The 13,303-nt window shown below is 37.4% G+C and overlaps 1 protein-coding gene across 3 annotated transcripts in view; it reads right to left on the reverse strand.

Moving 5' to 3' along the window:
* The window catches only part of SP1173, a 432,536-nt gene that overhangs the window by 177,511 nt on the left and 241,722 nt on the right, over positions 1–13,303 (reverse strand). The gene's annotated exons all lie outside the window — the stretch shown is intronic.

The raw sequence follows: 13,303 nt of genomic DNA on the forward strand, positions 1-13,303 counted from the left end.
TGCCACATGTATTCATACTTCCTTATCAGTTACACATTTCTCTTTACAATATATCATCCCGCACACTTATGCTGTAGGAATAGTACACCATAATACTTGTTTCATAAACATCTATTGCCGTCCCCACATTTACATTACTCAGAATCAATGGATGCATTATTTTCAACAATTTGACACATTTCCACATCTTTTCCTTCTTGGTGATTTTAATTGCCACCACACTGAATGGGGATGTATGGTGGATACAATCCAAGGTTCTAATTTACTTACTACTTCAACTCATCAGAATTTGTTCCTTTTAAATGACGGCTCCCCGACCCGTTTAACTCCGCCTGGATCTCCACCCAGCGCAGTAGACCTTACTTTCTGCCGCACAACTATGGCCCCTGTCACCACCTGGCATACATTATCTGATACTCACACTAGTGACCACTTCCCAATTTCATCACATATGGTATTCACCCACCACATTCCCAGTTTCAGACACCCTCCTGTATAAGTAACGTCCGATCTTATACAAATTTTAATGTTTCTAACTATCAATAATACCTCAATTATATTTTGCAGCAGAAACACAAGTCCCCTCTTTCCTTTTCCCTCTTACTCCCTTATTTAACCCAATATTTAAACATGTTTCATCCGTGTCGACCATTAAACGTGACGACCCATCCACAGGAATATGAACAAAAATGGTGGGATAAAGAGTGTCATGATCTTATTCATAAGCGCAAACAATGATTCAAACAATATCGCCAATCAATGACGCAGCAGCATTATTTTCAATTTGCGAAATCATATTGCGAAAACAAAGCTCGCCTTTAATGCAAAAAAAAAAAAAAAACGAAAAGCTTGGCAATCTTTTATTTCTCAATTAACTCCACAACTTCCAGCAACGAAATTTTGGAACGCGATCCGCATGATCACGAGAACTTTCCAATACCAAACTTCTTCTGCTTATCCGCGACAAGTTCTAGAAGATTTTTTATACACCCTTGCCCCTGTTTCAGTAAACCCATTCTTTCTACCCACCTCACAGAATAATTCTTGTTCTTTTATTTCCCTTTTGAATCCAATTACATATAATGAATTACACTCGGTATTATGTACCGTTAATAGCTCATCACCAGGACCTGATGCCATTACTTATCAAATGCTCAAGGCCTTACCCCCCATGTCCAAATTTATTTACTCAAATATTATAATAGTATTTTCGAGACATTACATGTACCAGCATCATGGAACGAGTTTTTCATCACACCCATTTTGAAACCAACAAAACGACCTACCGAACCTGAAAATTTCCGAGGCATAGTTCTGGGATCATGTATACGCAAAATCTTTTGTAAAATCCTTATGAAACGAATGGCGTGGGTATTGGAATATCACTCGCTATTACCCAATTATCAGTTCGCCTTTCGACGTGGTAATAGTACACAAGACCCTATCATTATTTTCTTACTCGACATCTTATTAGCAAAATGGCGGAAACAATCTATCGTGGCAGTTTTTTGGATATTAAAGGTGCCTATGATGCTGTGTTATTGCATATCCTCTGGGAGAAATTATTTAGTGCTGGATTCCCCATTCAATTCCTTTCTATTTTAAATCAACTATTTACTAACCGCCGGTTAACTATTAAATCTCCCCAACACACAATTGATAGCCGTTACACATCACAAGGTTTACCACAGGGTTCGATACTCAGTGGAATTTTGTTTGCCTTTCACATGAAAGAGCTCGAATCTCTTGTGATTCCACACGCTCGAATTCTAGCTTACGCGGATGATTATGTTATTTATTGTTCTGACTCCCACATTGGCCTTTGTAGAGCCACAATATCTCGGGTTTTAAGTTTAGTCTTTCAGTGGCTAACGGCCCATGGACTTTCACTTTCTATACCTAAATGTGCAGCGATGATCTTTACACATAAACGAACCTTTGATAAAAGCCCTATTAACTTTGACACTTATAGCATTCCCTTGGTTTCACAACACTTATATTTAGGAATATATATCGATCAAAAACTCACATGGCAAACTCATATACGGCATCTTATTAGGAAATCTGATCGTTATATCACCATCTTACGAACGGAAACGAAACGTGCATGGGGTGCTGACCCCCTGTCAGCACTACAGCTATATCATGCAACCATTCGGTCCATACTTGATTATAGCGCCCACGTTATTGATTTAACCTCTAAACATAGTTTATTAGCTTTGGATCGTCTCCAATTTTCAGCACTACGTATCAGTGTGGGTGCCCTCCGCACAACACCAACTAACGCTTTATTAGTAGAAACTACGGAAGAACCACTGTATATTCGCAGGATAAAACTTTCCAAAAAATTCCTACTTAAACATATTAGTAGAACGAACTCCCTTATTGTCCCTAAATTACAATTATTATATGAATATTATCAACAGCGTCCTCCTCCCAATCATCGGTATCCCGCCATATATATGGCTTATGCTGAAATCCACCATCTTACTGAGACTATACTTCGTACACCACGCGTTGATACGTGTTCATACCACTATGATATTCAAACATTCCGTCCTTCTATTATCATTGCCCCTTCTGATGCATCAAACCAATCAATGTCTGCACCTTATCCCACATTATACGCTCATAAGAAATTTAAAAGTCCCATAACCTCATCAGATTACCACCTATTTACCGATGGGTCAAAATCAAATACTGGAGTCGGAGCAGCATTTTACGATCCACAACTACACATTAGCTTTAAATATCCGTTACCTAATAATTTAACTATCTTTATAGCAGAATTATATGCCATATACCAAGCCCTCGTATATGTTCAACAGTTGCAATCCAAAAAAATAAATATATTCAGCGATTCTCAAAGTGTTTTACAAGCTCTGCAATCACTCGCCCCTCATACAAATACATATGTCTACGAAGTTAAGTCTCTTCTATTTCGACTTGAAACATCCGGTTTTGTTATAACGCTAATATGGATTAAAGGGCATAATCGGCACGTAGGTAACGATATGGCCGATATAGCAGCGAAAGACGCCAGTGCAGATACCGCGAATATATTACAAATCAAAATTCCAATTCCCGACTTCTTTCCACATATCAAAACTGCAGCTCAACACACATGGTGCACACAATGGCGATTATCTGCTCGTACGAAAGGCCAACATTACTATCAAATTCAACCGAGTATTCCCACACTGCCGTGGTTTGCAAATGGTACGTATACACGACGTCACATTACCAATATCATCCGACTACGTTTTAATCATGCCTTAACCCCAGTATATTTAACTCGATTTCACATTACGAACGACCCAACTTGTTCCTGCGGAGAATCTCAGGACGATAGTGACCACTTGTTTTTTTCATTGCCCCCAATATGCACATCACCAGGCCATTTTAATGCAGAAATTACTTAAAGTTCAAGTACCTTTCCCTACACGACTTTCAGTTTTGTTGCACCAACCTTCGCCTACGATCATTACTATTTTAAACGAATACCTTGATAACACTCACATCAAATAGTAATTATGATCTAGTTTTTCAGTTGTTTTGTTCCGACATGTTTGTGAGGTGGCACTTCTATATGTTCCTGGTGAGTGGATACTGTATCAAAGTTTTTATTACTTTCCGATCTTGTACAGTGTAACATGAGACAATAATTTACGATACCCTCATTGTTGGACTTGTATATTTGTGTGTGGGGACTTTTATCTGCAATTCTCGGCCATTGTTTGCATTGCCGTTAAATTATGTGCCTGAAACTGTGGCGATTTAAAATGTATCTTCTTACCATTGTTACGTCGGTTGCTCCGAAATTCTGATTGGCTCAATAAGCAAACTTTGACTTGAGTGTGCGCAGTGTCGATGTTCAACTGAGCGACCCGCGGCTTGACTGGACTGAACGCCAGTCTGTTCCCGGCAGATCGCCAAGATGGACGCGTTTGGAGAAGCTGTGTACAAAATGCGATTGAAAGTTGTTGGAGTGGAGTTTGATAAACCAGGCTAATAGCCTCGTTAATTAAGGCATTGCCTTAATTGTAGGGCAATAATGTTGTGTGTTTCATATTTACAGTTTTTTTAATATTAGTGTGACCGAACTATCTGAAGGAGGTTTCTTCATTACAAAATGGTCTAGAACGTAAGCTATTGGATTACAGTATGTTAAATTGGACACCCAAAAATGTAAGTACAAGTATCTACTTAATTGTTTCGAAACTGTTCTGCTGCCGGATTATTTGGAGAAGAACGTGTGTATCAAGCTATCTGCGACAACTATTATATTAGAAGAAATGTTTTGGCAACGCTGTTAATATTACTTCGTCTCTACTCCGCTACTGTAATTGAAATTAGGCCTATAGTTTATGGACCTGGCGACCATCGTTTATTCATTAAATTAAGCTGGGCTTTCTTCTTCATCGGACATTTTAATGATATAAATTGTATCTGCTAAATATTAAAATGTAACTTAACGTGATTTTGGTAATGTTCTAAATCCAAATTATTCTTATGGAGTAATTCTGGAACATGGTATATGCACGGGTGAGAGACCTATTATTCCATTACTTTAATTTAACTGAGATTATCGTTGTGCTGCCTTTTCTGTTTCTTAAAGTTATTATTATTAATTTTGTTGGTGGATTACCTTTTACATTTCTTGGTTCATATTTGTGGCATCCGATGGACTGTTGACAACGTTTTGAAAGACGTTATGTACTAGTATTATTTTCGTAATGGCTCATTGTTTAATTACTTAATGGGATGGTTTGTTTCTGGTCTTATTCGGCCATTACCGTTTTCCAAGGCCTCCTAAAATTAAAATTGTGTAACCGGCATTTAAATCCTTTATTAATATTTTGGTTGGAAGAAATGTTAAATTTAAAAGACTATACATAATTATTGTAATATTCTGGTTATAATAAACTGGAATTTGTTCCCTATTTCTTGAGGATACTTTTGCCCTCCTCAGATTATTCGCGTCCGTTTTCCTTTCCTTCTTCTTTCATTATTGCGTGCCATGTTTTTATCTTATCTCCGGTACGCTAATTTTGTGTGGGCTTTGCCTATTGTCTCTTTGGTCTGATGTTGGCTTCGGTTTTTGGAAAGCTGTATGCTTCGTGTGTACCATTGTTTTGTTGTCTGTGAAATTTTAAGTGTTTCCCTTCGTAATTTGTAGTTTATTTGAGACATATTTTTATTCGGGTTCGTGCGATTTTCTCTTGTGTCCTTTCAATTATTTACGTGTGGAATTTTTTTGCGTCTGCTATCATTGCCTTAAATATTGAGTGTGTTTCCGTGTTTCGGGGTGATTGAAATCCTTGTGTACTGACCCCGGAAGCAAATTCCAGTTTATTGTGATTAATTGTAGTATACTTACTCACCAAGAAAAGCTGGCCAGTTATGTAATTAATATTTAATGCACGGATCCGTTTTAACATTTGTCATTCATTTATTCTAAGACAAACTGTAGCTTGTAATCTGAGTGTGTTTTCACGATTTTATTTATCCTAAAAATAGACATTTGTCTCCTAATTTAATGAGTTGAATTATTACAATTTTTATCTTTCTTCTATTTACTTATTTATTACTACATAAAAATTATTTTACGTTGTTATCCGAGTGCGCACTCATAGTATATTTTGCTTTAAAAATTGATTTTTATCTATAATTTAAAGACATTATTTACAGATTTATTTTTTTGTTCTGCAGTTTTCATTCCTAAATTCTGTTTAAATTTTTCCTAATTTTAAGTAAAGTTCAAGTTATTTAAACATTAATCTTGCTTTCATTTAGCAATCTTGACCTGGCAACCCCTCAAGTAGTTAGCTCGATCCTGTCCTTTCCCTAATGTTCTGTGCCCTCCACGCTGGTTTTGTTAATACTGCTCCTGCTCGATGGTAAGTATTTTGCTTCTTGTGCACATTTGGTTATATTTATGGGGTTTTATTATCATTCCTGTTTTTATCTTTGTCGGGTTGCAGTAGTGTTGTGGTAGCAATTCGCTGTGGTTGTTGTTGTTGTTGTTCTAACAACTTGATAAGTTGCCCAGGTCAGTGTTGCTGGCTGCTAAAAGGTGATCAACCTTTTAAACTTAAAAATTGTAAAACTGAAATGGACCAAAATAATTCCTTCCTATGTATGTTTCATGTCTGATCGAGACTTGCTTGTCGCTGCCCTCTTGGCCTTGGAGTATGGCGTGGCTCTGTATTTGTGCTCTTGCTGCTTGTTTCATTTACCATGTTCTGTGGTCATGGAATCCTGTTGTATTTTGGGGTCTGCTCATACTATACCTGCCATGTAGGGGTAAGTTGAAGACCATTCTCACTTTTATTAATAATTAATTTGAAATATTTACTTAATCTGCTTTCTGATTTAAATAATTGAAAGTTTCTTCCACATTTTACCTTAATGATGTGATTTTCTTTAACGTTGTTATCTGTAGCCTCTTGGTATACTATAGGTCTTGCTGGAATTGCTGTGCCTGTCCTTGGTGGGATTTACTTGGATTAATTTGTGTTGGGTTTTGGAACTGCTGTTGTGACCCTGATTTAAATTCTAAGTGATGTTTTTATTCCAGTTTCATCCATGGTCCAGAGTGTGTGATATGAAATTGTATTGTAATAAAATTTTCTCTTCCAGTGACTGTGCACCCACCTTGCTGTTTGGCCTGAACATGTGAAATTGATTTACAATCTTGACCCATGGTGACTCTCTCCTTCCACTTTTATTTTTACCGTTCTGCCTTGTCCAGGTTACTATGTGTCATGTGTTATTATTCTGAGTTTATTTAATGTGGTGAGTTCTCATGTGTTGGTGATTCTTGCTTATGTAGGCCTATATTGGTTCATATCTGGGTCATGTGCTGTGGGATTTCTTCCTATTTTACCTTGTGTGGTCTTGTGCATGTTCCCGTTCTTGATATGGTGTTGTTGTAGGTCTGTATTGAACTCTTGGATAATTATGTCATGTGATTATGGTGTATTGATGGGAATCTCACTTGAATTTGTTGTGTTTAATGCTATTTGTGTAACCTTGGGCAGTCTTCCTATTGTCATATACTCTGAAAAGCTTTTCCTGATTGAACGGTGATAGGCTACGTCTGTATGGTTCATCTGAGAGGGTATTATCTTTTTAATTTGATGTGTCCATGTCAGGTAGCTCTGTCAGTTCTGTTGTGGAGTGATTAATTTCAGTACCTGATGTTATTCATGTCTTCGTCCTTTCGGTACTACTCATCACCTGTTATTCGCCTTCTCCTGCTGTGTGCATGTACTTCACTCGTGTGGTCTTGTTGTAATGAGGTGTGGTCTTAATTTCTTTGTGAATCTGTGGTTTATTTGACCTGGTTAATTGTAGTCATTGTGTATTAGCTTCTTCCCCTTGCATATTTTCTGTCAGGTGTCTGTGTACTAAATTCTTGCTCTGGGTTTCATTCTCTGCTGCTCATTATGTGTGACTAGTGTCACGCATGTGTGTGATCTTCTGGTGCTGGTTAATGATATCGGTTTTGGGCATGTGCTTGAGTGAATTTTCATTCTTCCTGATTTTTCATTGCTAGTTCTGGTTGGTTGCTGCATGTGTCGATTCTTAGTTGCCCTTGTCTGTTGTCGTTTTACCTGTGTGTTGTTACTGGTACTTCATGGCGGTTGTGTGGGTTCATTTCTGAGTTCTGGTGTGGAGTACAGCTGGCTTATCGCTTAAACGATCCTTCGTTTTTACTGTGTCTTCATGTTGGGATTTTGGTTGTGAGTTTCGCAATTGTTGTGTTGTTACTGGTGGCGTTCCTTATCTAATTATGGTGGAATCTGTTCTGAAATTAACCTTCTGTAGTAAATCTTCCTTCCTGTTCATTTTCTGTGGGTTATGGGAGTGTAATTGGTAAATCTTGTCATTTTGTGAATGTACACTGTCCTGATCATGTCTTCATTTGATGTCTAGTGGTATGAGAGCTTATGTCGCTTTTGATTTGTATCCGTGGATCAGATGCTGTATGTGATCTGCTGTTATTGTGAAAAATTTGTGTACAAGAAGTTTTCCTTGTACCTGGTGCTTGTCACTGTGTAACGTCTTCCGTTTTATCTTATTTACATAAGGTATTCCTTTGCTCGTGCCTTCCGTAGTTCCTCATCTGGTTTAGTAAGATAACCTCTTGTAACTCTGTCGCTTCTGGCTCTACCCTGCATGTTTTTGCAACACTATATTGTTGCCTGGTTGTCATCTGACTGTTCTGGGTTCTATTCCAGTGAGTATGGGATCATTTGGGGTAAATCCGGAACTGTCGCTAAAATTCCTTGTCCGTCGTTGGGGTATGGGACCCAACTGATTGACTGAAGGTTCTTCTCCATCAACTTATGCGCTTTGTCATCGTGTAACCTATCACTTCTTCATCGTTTATATTTTATTATATCCCGTGTATTCCGACTGGCTGGTAGGGTGTCTGTGGTGATTGGCCTAATCACACAGGGTGGACTGTTATTTTGCCACCATATTATTAGTCCTGGGTTATCCAGAGGTTCTTCTGAACACTTGATGGTTGTGATAATACACCTGTGCTCAGTATATTCAAAGATTATTTATATGGAGAGGTAACTTTCCCTGAATTTTGGCCCTTGTTATGCTGCGTTTTGCTGGTTCTGTTTCATGTAATGTAATTTCCATGTCTTGTCAGTTGTTCCCTATCGTTCTAACTGTAATTGTTGGCTGTCATGTGGTTGTTGACCTTGGTAATGGTTGCATGGTAATCTCTTGCGGACACACCTTGAGATCTCCCCTCCATCTGTTATTATGCATGCGAAGTCTCCAGTTATTGCCATCGTTGCTTCTTATTCTGGATCGATTATCCATGTGATTGCTACGTTCCGGTTGCGGATGGTTGTGTTTATTGTAAAATTTTCTGCCTCGTCGTTTCCTGTTTTCCTAATCTTCGTGTTCTGGGCTACCAGTTTTCTGTACATGGTTTGTCTGTATGTGCTCTGCTGCCTCCATCTAGTAATATGTTTTTGCTTGGTTACCTCCCTGTACCCCCTGGTCATTTATCTTTCCTGTTCTTGGTCGTAAGGATCTTTCTGGTATCTGTGCTGTCTTGTGGAATTATGTAATGTGTGGAAGAATGCTAGTATTTCATTTAAATGAATGTGAAAACTATAATGGTCTTCGACCTATCAATTTGCTGAGTCTATTGAATTTTACTTGACTTGCTGGGACTAAAACCACTGTAACTTGCCACTGGATTCCATGAGCCACCTTGAATATTCAAAATTATTTTTCTGATCTCTTGTGATTGGTCTTGATAATAGTATGTTGAAGTCTTGGGATATTTCAGTTATTTTCTCCTTTTCTTAATATGTAAATCTTATTCAAAGGTTGGATGGGTAATACTATAACTCATAAATTGGTAATTCAAAAACTGGTGTATCTTTGCTTACTAGACAACAAAAGAATGTAAAATGATAAAATTATTTGGTGATTTCTCTAATGCCAATACAAACTAATGGTCTGGTGTAATGATGTTAACGGGGTTACTTATATGTTTAACTCGGGTGCAAAATTGGAGCTATTATCGCTGGTAAATTTGGACATGTGGAACTTGTGTAACTCCTCGAAGCATAATGAAATATTACAAGGTGTCCTGGAAACCTAGTTGGAAAAATTTTGTCTGCTCTAACATGTGTGGTTGAACCATTTTGGTTCAGTGTGGTCTGTAAATATGCACTTGGTCCCTCGCTTTTGCTCGTGTGTGTGGTGTTTCAGTTTTAATCGCGCGGCGTTACACCCATGCATCTGCTGAACGGAGAACTAGTGTATGAAATATCTATGGTTGCTTACTACGCTATGTGCTGGTGTGATTAAACTATGTTGTGTACTGTCAACTTGTGTGGTGTGTGATGTGACGCTGGCCCCGTTGTATCTCTTCGGTCACACTCAACGTGTTTATCTACTGGTATTTGGTGAAGTTCTGCTATCCCTCAACCAAGTAAGACCTTTCCATGTTACTGTACTTAATATGTTGGACTATCATCTCTGTATCAGCGTGTGAAGATTTATTTTGGACATTGAAATTGTACCATGTAATATTGTATCCAAACGTCTTGACCTTTCGCCTCCCCGTGTTTTGGCTTTCGGAGGGGAGAACTGAGACAATAATTTACGATACCCTCATTGTTGGACTTGTATATTTGTGTGTGGGGACTTTTATCTGCAATTCTCGGCCATTGTTTGCATTGCCGTTAAATAATGTGCCTGAAACTGTGGCGATTTAAAATGTATCTTCTTACCATTGTTACGTCGGTTGCTTCGAAATTCTGATTGGCTCAACAAGCAAACTTTGACTTGAGTGTGCGCAGTGTCGATGTTCAACTGAGCGACCCGCGGCTTGACTGGACTGAACGCCAGTCTGTTCCCGGCAGATCGCCAAGATGGACGCGTTTGGAGAAGCTGTGTACAAAATGCGATTGAAAGTTGTTGGAGTGGAGTTTGATAAACAAGGCTAATAGCCTCGTTAATTAAGGCATTGCCTTAATTGTAGGGCAATAATGTTGTGTGTTTCATATTTACAGTTTTTTTTAAATATTAGTGTGACCGAACTATCTGAAGGAGGTTTCTTCATTACAAAATGGTCTAGAACGTAAGCTATTGGATTACAGTATGTTAAATTGGACACCCAAAAATGTAAGTACAAGTATCTACTTAATTCTTTCGAAACTGTTCTGCTGCCGGATTATTTGCAGAAGAACGTGTGTATCAAGCTATCTGCGACAACTATTATATTAGAAGAAATGTTTTGGCAACGCTGTTAATATTACTTCGTCTCTACTCCGCTACTGTAATTATAATTAGGCCTATAGTTTATGGACCTGGCGACCATCGTTTATTCATTAAATTAAGCTGGACTTTCTTCTTCATCGGACATTTTAATGATATAAATTGTATCTGCTAAATATTAAAATGTAACTTAACGTGATTTTGGTAATGTTCTAAATCCAAATTATTCTTATGGAGTAATTCTGGAACATGGTATATGCACGGGTGAGAGACCTATTATTCCATTACTTTAATTTAACTGAGATTATCGTTGTGCTGCCTTTTCTGTTTCTTAAAGTTATTATTATTATTAATTTTGTTGGTGGATTACCTTTTACATTTCTTGGTTCATATTTGTGGCATCCGATGGACTGTTGACAACGTTTTGAAAGACGTTATGTACTAGTATTATTTTCGTAATGGCTCATTGTTTAATTACTTAATGGGATGGTTTGTTTCTGGTCTTATTCGGCCATTACCGTTTTCCAAGGCCTCCTAAAATTAAAATTGTGTAACCGGCATTTAAATCCTTTATTAATATTTTGGTTGGAAGAAATGTTAAATTTAAAAGACTATACATAATTATTGTAATATTCTGGTTATAATAAACTGGAATTTGTTCCCTATTTCTTGAGGATACTTTTGCCCTCCTCAGATTATTCGCGTCCGTTTTCCTTTCCTTCTTCTTTCATTATTGCGTGCCATGTTTTTATCTTATCTCCGGTACGCTAATTTTGTGTGGGCTTTGCCTATTGTCTCTTTGGTCTGATGTTGGCTTCGGTTTTTGGAAAGCTGTATGCTTCGTGTGTACCATTGTTTTGTTGTCTGTGAAATTTTAAGTGTTTCCCTTCGTAATTTGTAGTTTATTTGAGACATATTTTTATTCGGGTTCGTGCGATTTTCTCTTGTGTCCTTTCAATTATTTACGTGTGGAATTTTTTTGCGTCTGCTATCATTGCCTTAAATATTGAGTGTGTTTCCGTGTTTCGGGGTGATTGAAATCCTTGTGTACTGACCCCGGAAGCAAATTCCAGTTTATTGTGATTAATTGTAGTATACTCACTCACCAAGAAAAGCTGGCCAGTTATGTAATTAATATTTAATGCACGGATCCGTTTTAACATTTGTCATTCATTTATTCTAAGACAAACTGTAGCTTGTAATCTGAGTGTGTTTTCACGATTTTATTTATCCTAAAAATAGACATTTGTCTCCTAATTTAATGAGTTGAATTATTACAATTTTTATCTTTCTTCTATTTACTTATTTATTACTACATAAAAATTATTTTACGTTGTTATCCGAGTGCGCACTCATAGTATATTTTGCTTTAAAAATTGATTTTTATCTATAATTTAAAGACATTATTTACAGATTTATTTTTTTGCTCTGCAGTTTTCATTCCTAAATTCTGTTTAAATTTTTCCTAATTTTAAGTAAAGTTCAAGTTATTTAAACATTAATCTTGCTTTCATTTAGCAATCTTGACCTGGCAACCCCTCAAGTAGTTAGCTCGATCCTGTCCTTTCCCTAATGTTCTGTGCCCTCCACGCTGGTTTTGTTAATACTGCTCCTGCTCGATGGTAAGTATTTTGCTTCTTGTGCACATTTGGTTATATTTATGGGGTTTTATTATCATTCCTGTTTTTATCTTTGTCGGGTTGCATAACACGTTACTCCTATTCCAGCTTACTAAGTTATTTGTGTCTCTGCTCAGTACCGAATGTAATACTTCCATGAACCTACTTATACCCGATATAATATTGCTTCTTTAAGTGCATCTATCTACGTGTGATCATGCTAAAATCGGGCATTAGTGATGTAATCGTGTGCTTTTGTGATATAAGTGTAATATATTAATGGTCTCGTGACTGGGAAAGAATTTATTGAATCCCAAATAAATATCCGCAAGACACGACAAGACAAAAATCAGGCAAGGAGAGTCATACACCGGGCATTGAAATAATAGATTATTCGCATCCACATGCAGGAGGAATGGGTGATGGAGTGAAATCTATGTTTATACTTAGGAGTTAGTGCATGATTGAAACGAAGGCGAATAATGTTAGTAATATGTCGGCGAGAATAATTACCCTTCGTATACCAGGAGTGAGTTTCTTTTTTCCTAAGTTTTCATTCCCCTCCCTGAAAGGAGTTGTTAAAAAAGGATAAATTATTCAAGTCATTAAAGCCAAAAATAATCTAAATTTGGTACTTTAGGAATAATTGCTGAACATATTAGGGTTGAATAGACTTCGGTATTTATATACAAAGGGTTATTAGAGAATACAAATATTTAATAATGTTAGAATCAGCCGTAGCCATCATTCAATGATTGCGGGGTGATCCTCTAATTCTAATTATGGAAAGGGCATCAGGCCGAAAAACTGGGCCCATCTCTCCTCCCAAATAACCTTGAAGGTTACGCCTTCATCCTGGCCATGAGTTTCGGCTTGTTTGGGAAGGAGTAATAGTGTCAGGAGGAGAGCAATTTGAAGTA

This window comes from Anabrus simplex, chromosome 1, assembly GCF_040414725.1.
Source record: "Anabrus simplex isolate iqAnaSimp1 chromosome 1, ASM4041472v1, whole genome shotgun sequence".
Lineage (NCBI taxonomy): Eukaryota > Metazoa > Arthropoda > Insecta > Orthoptera > Tettigoniidae > Anabrus > Anabrus simplex.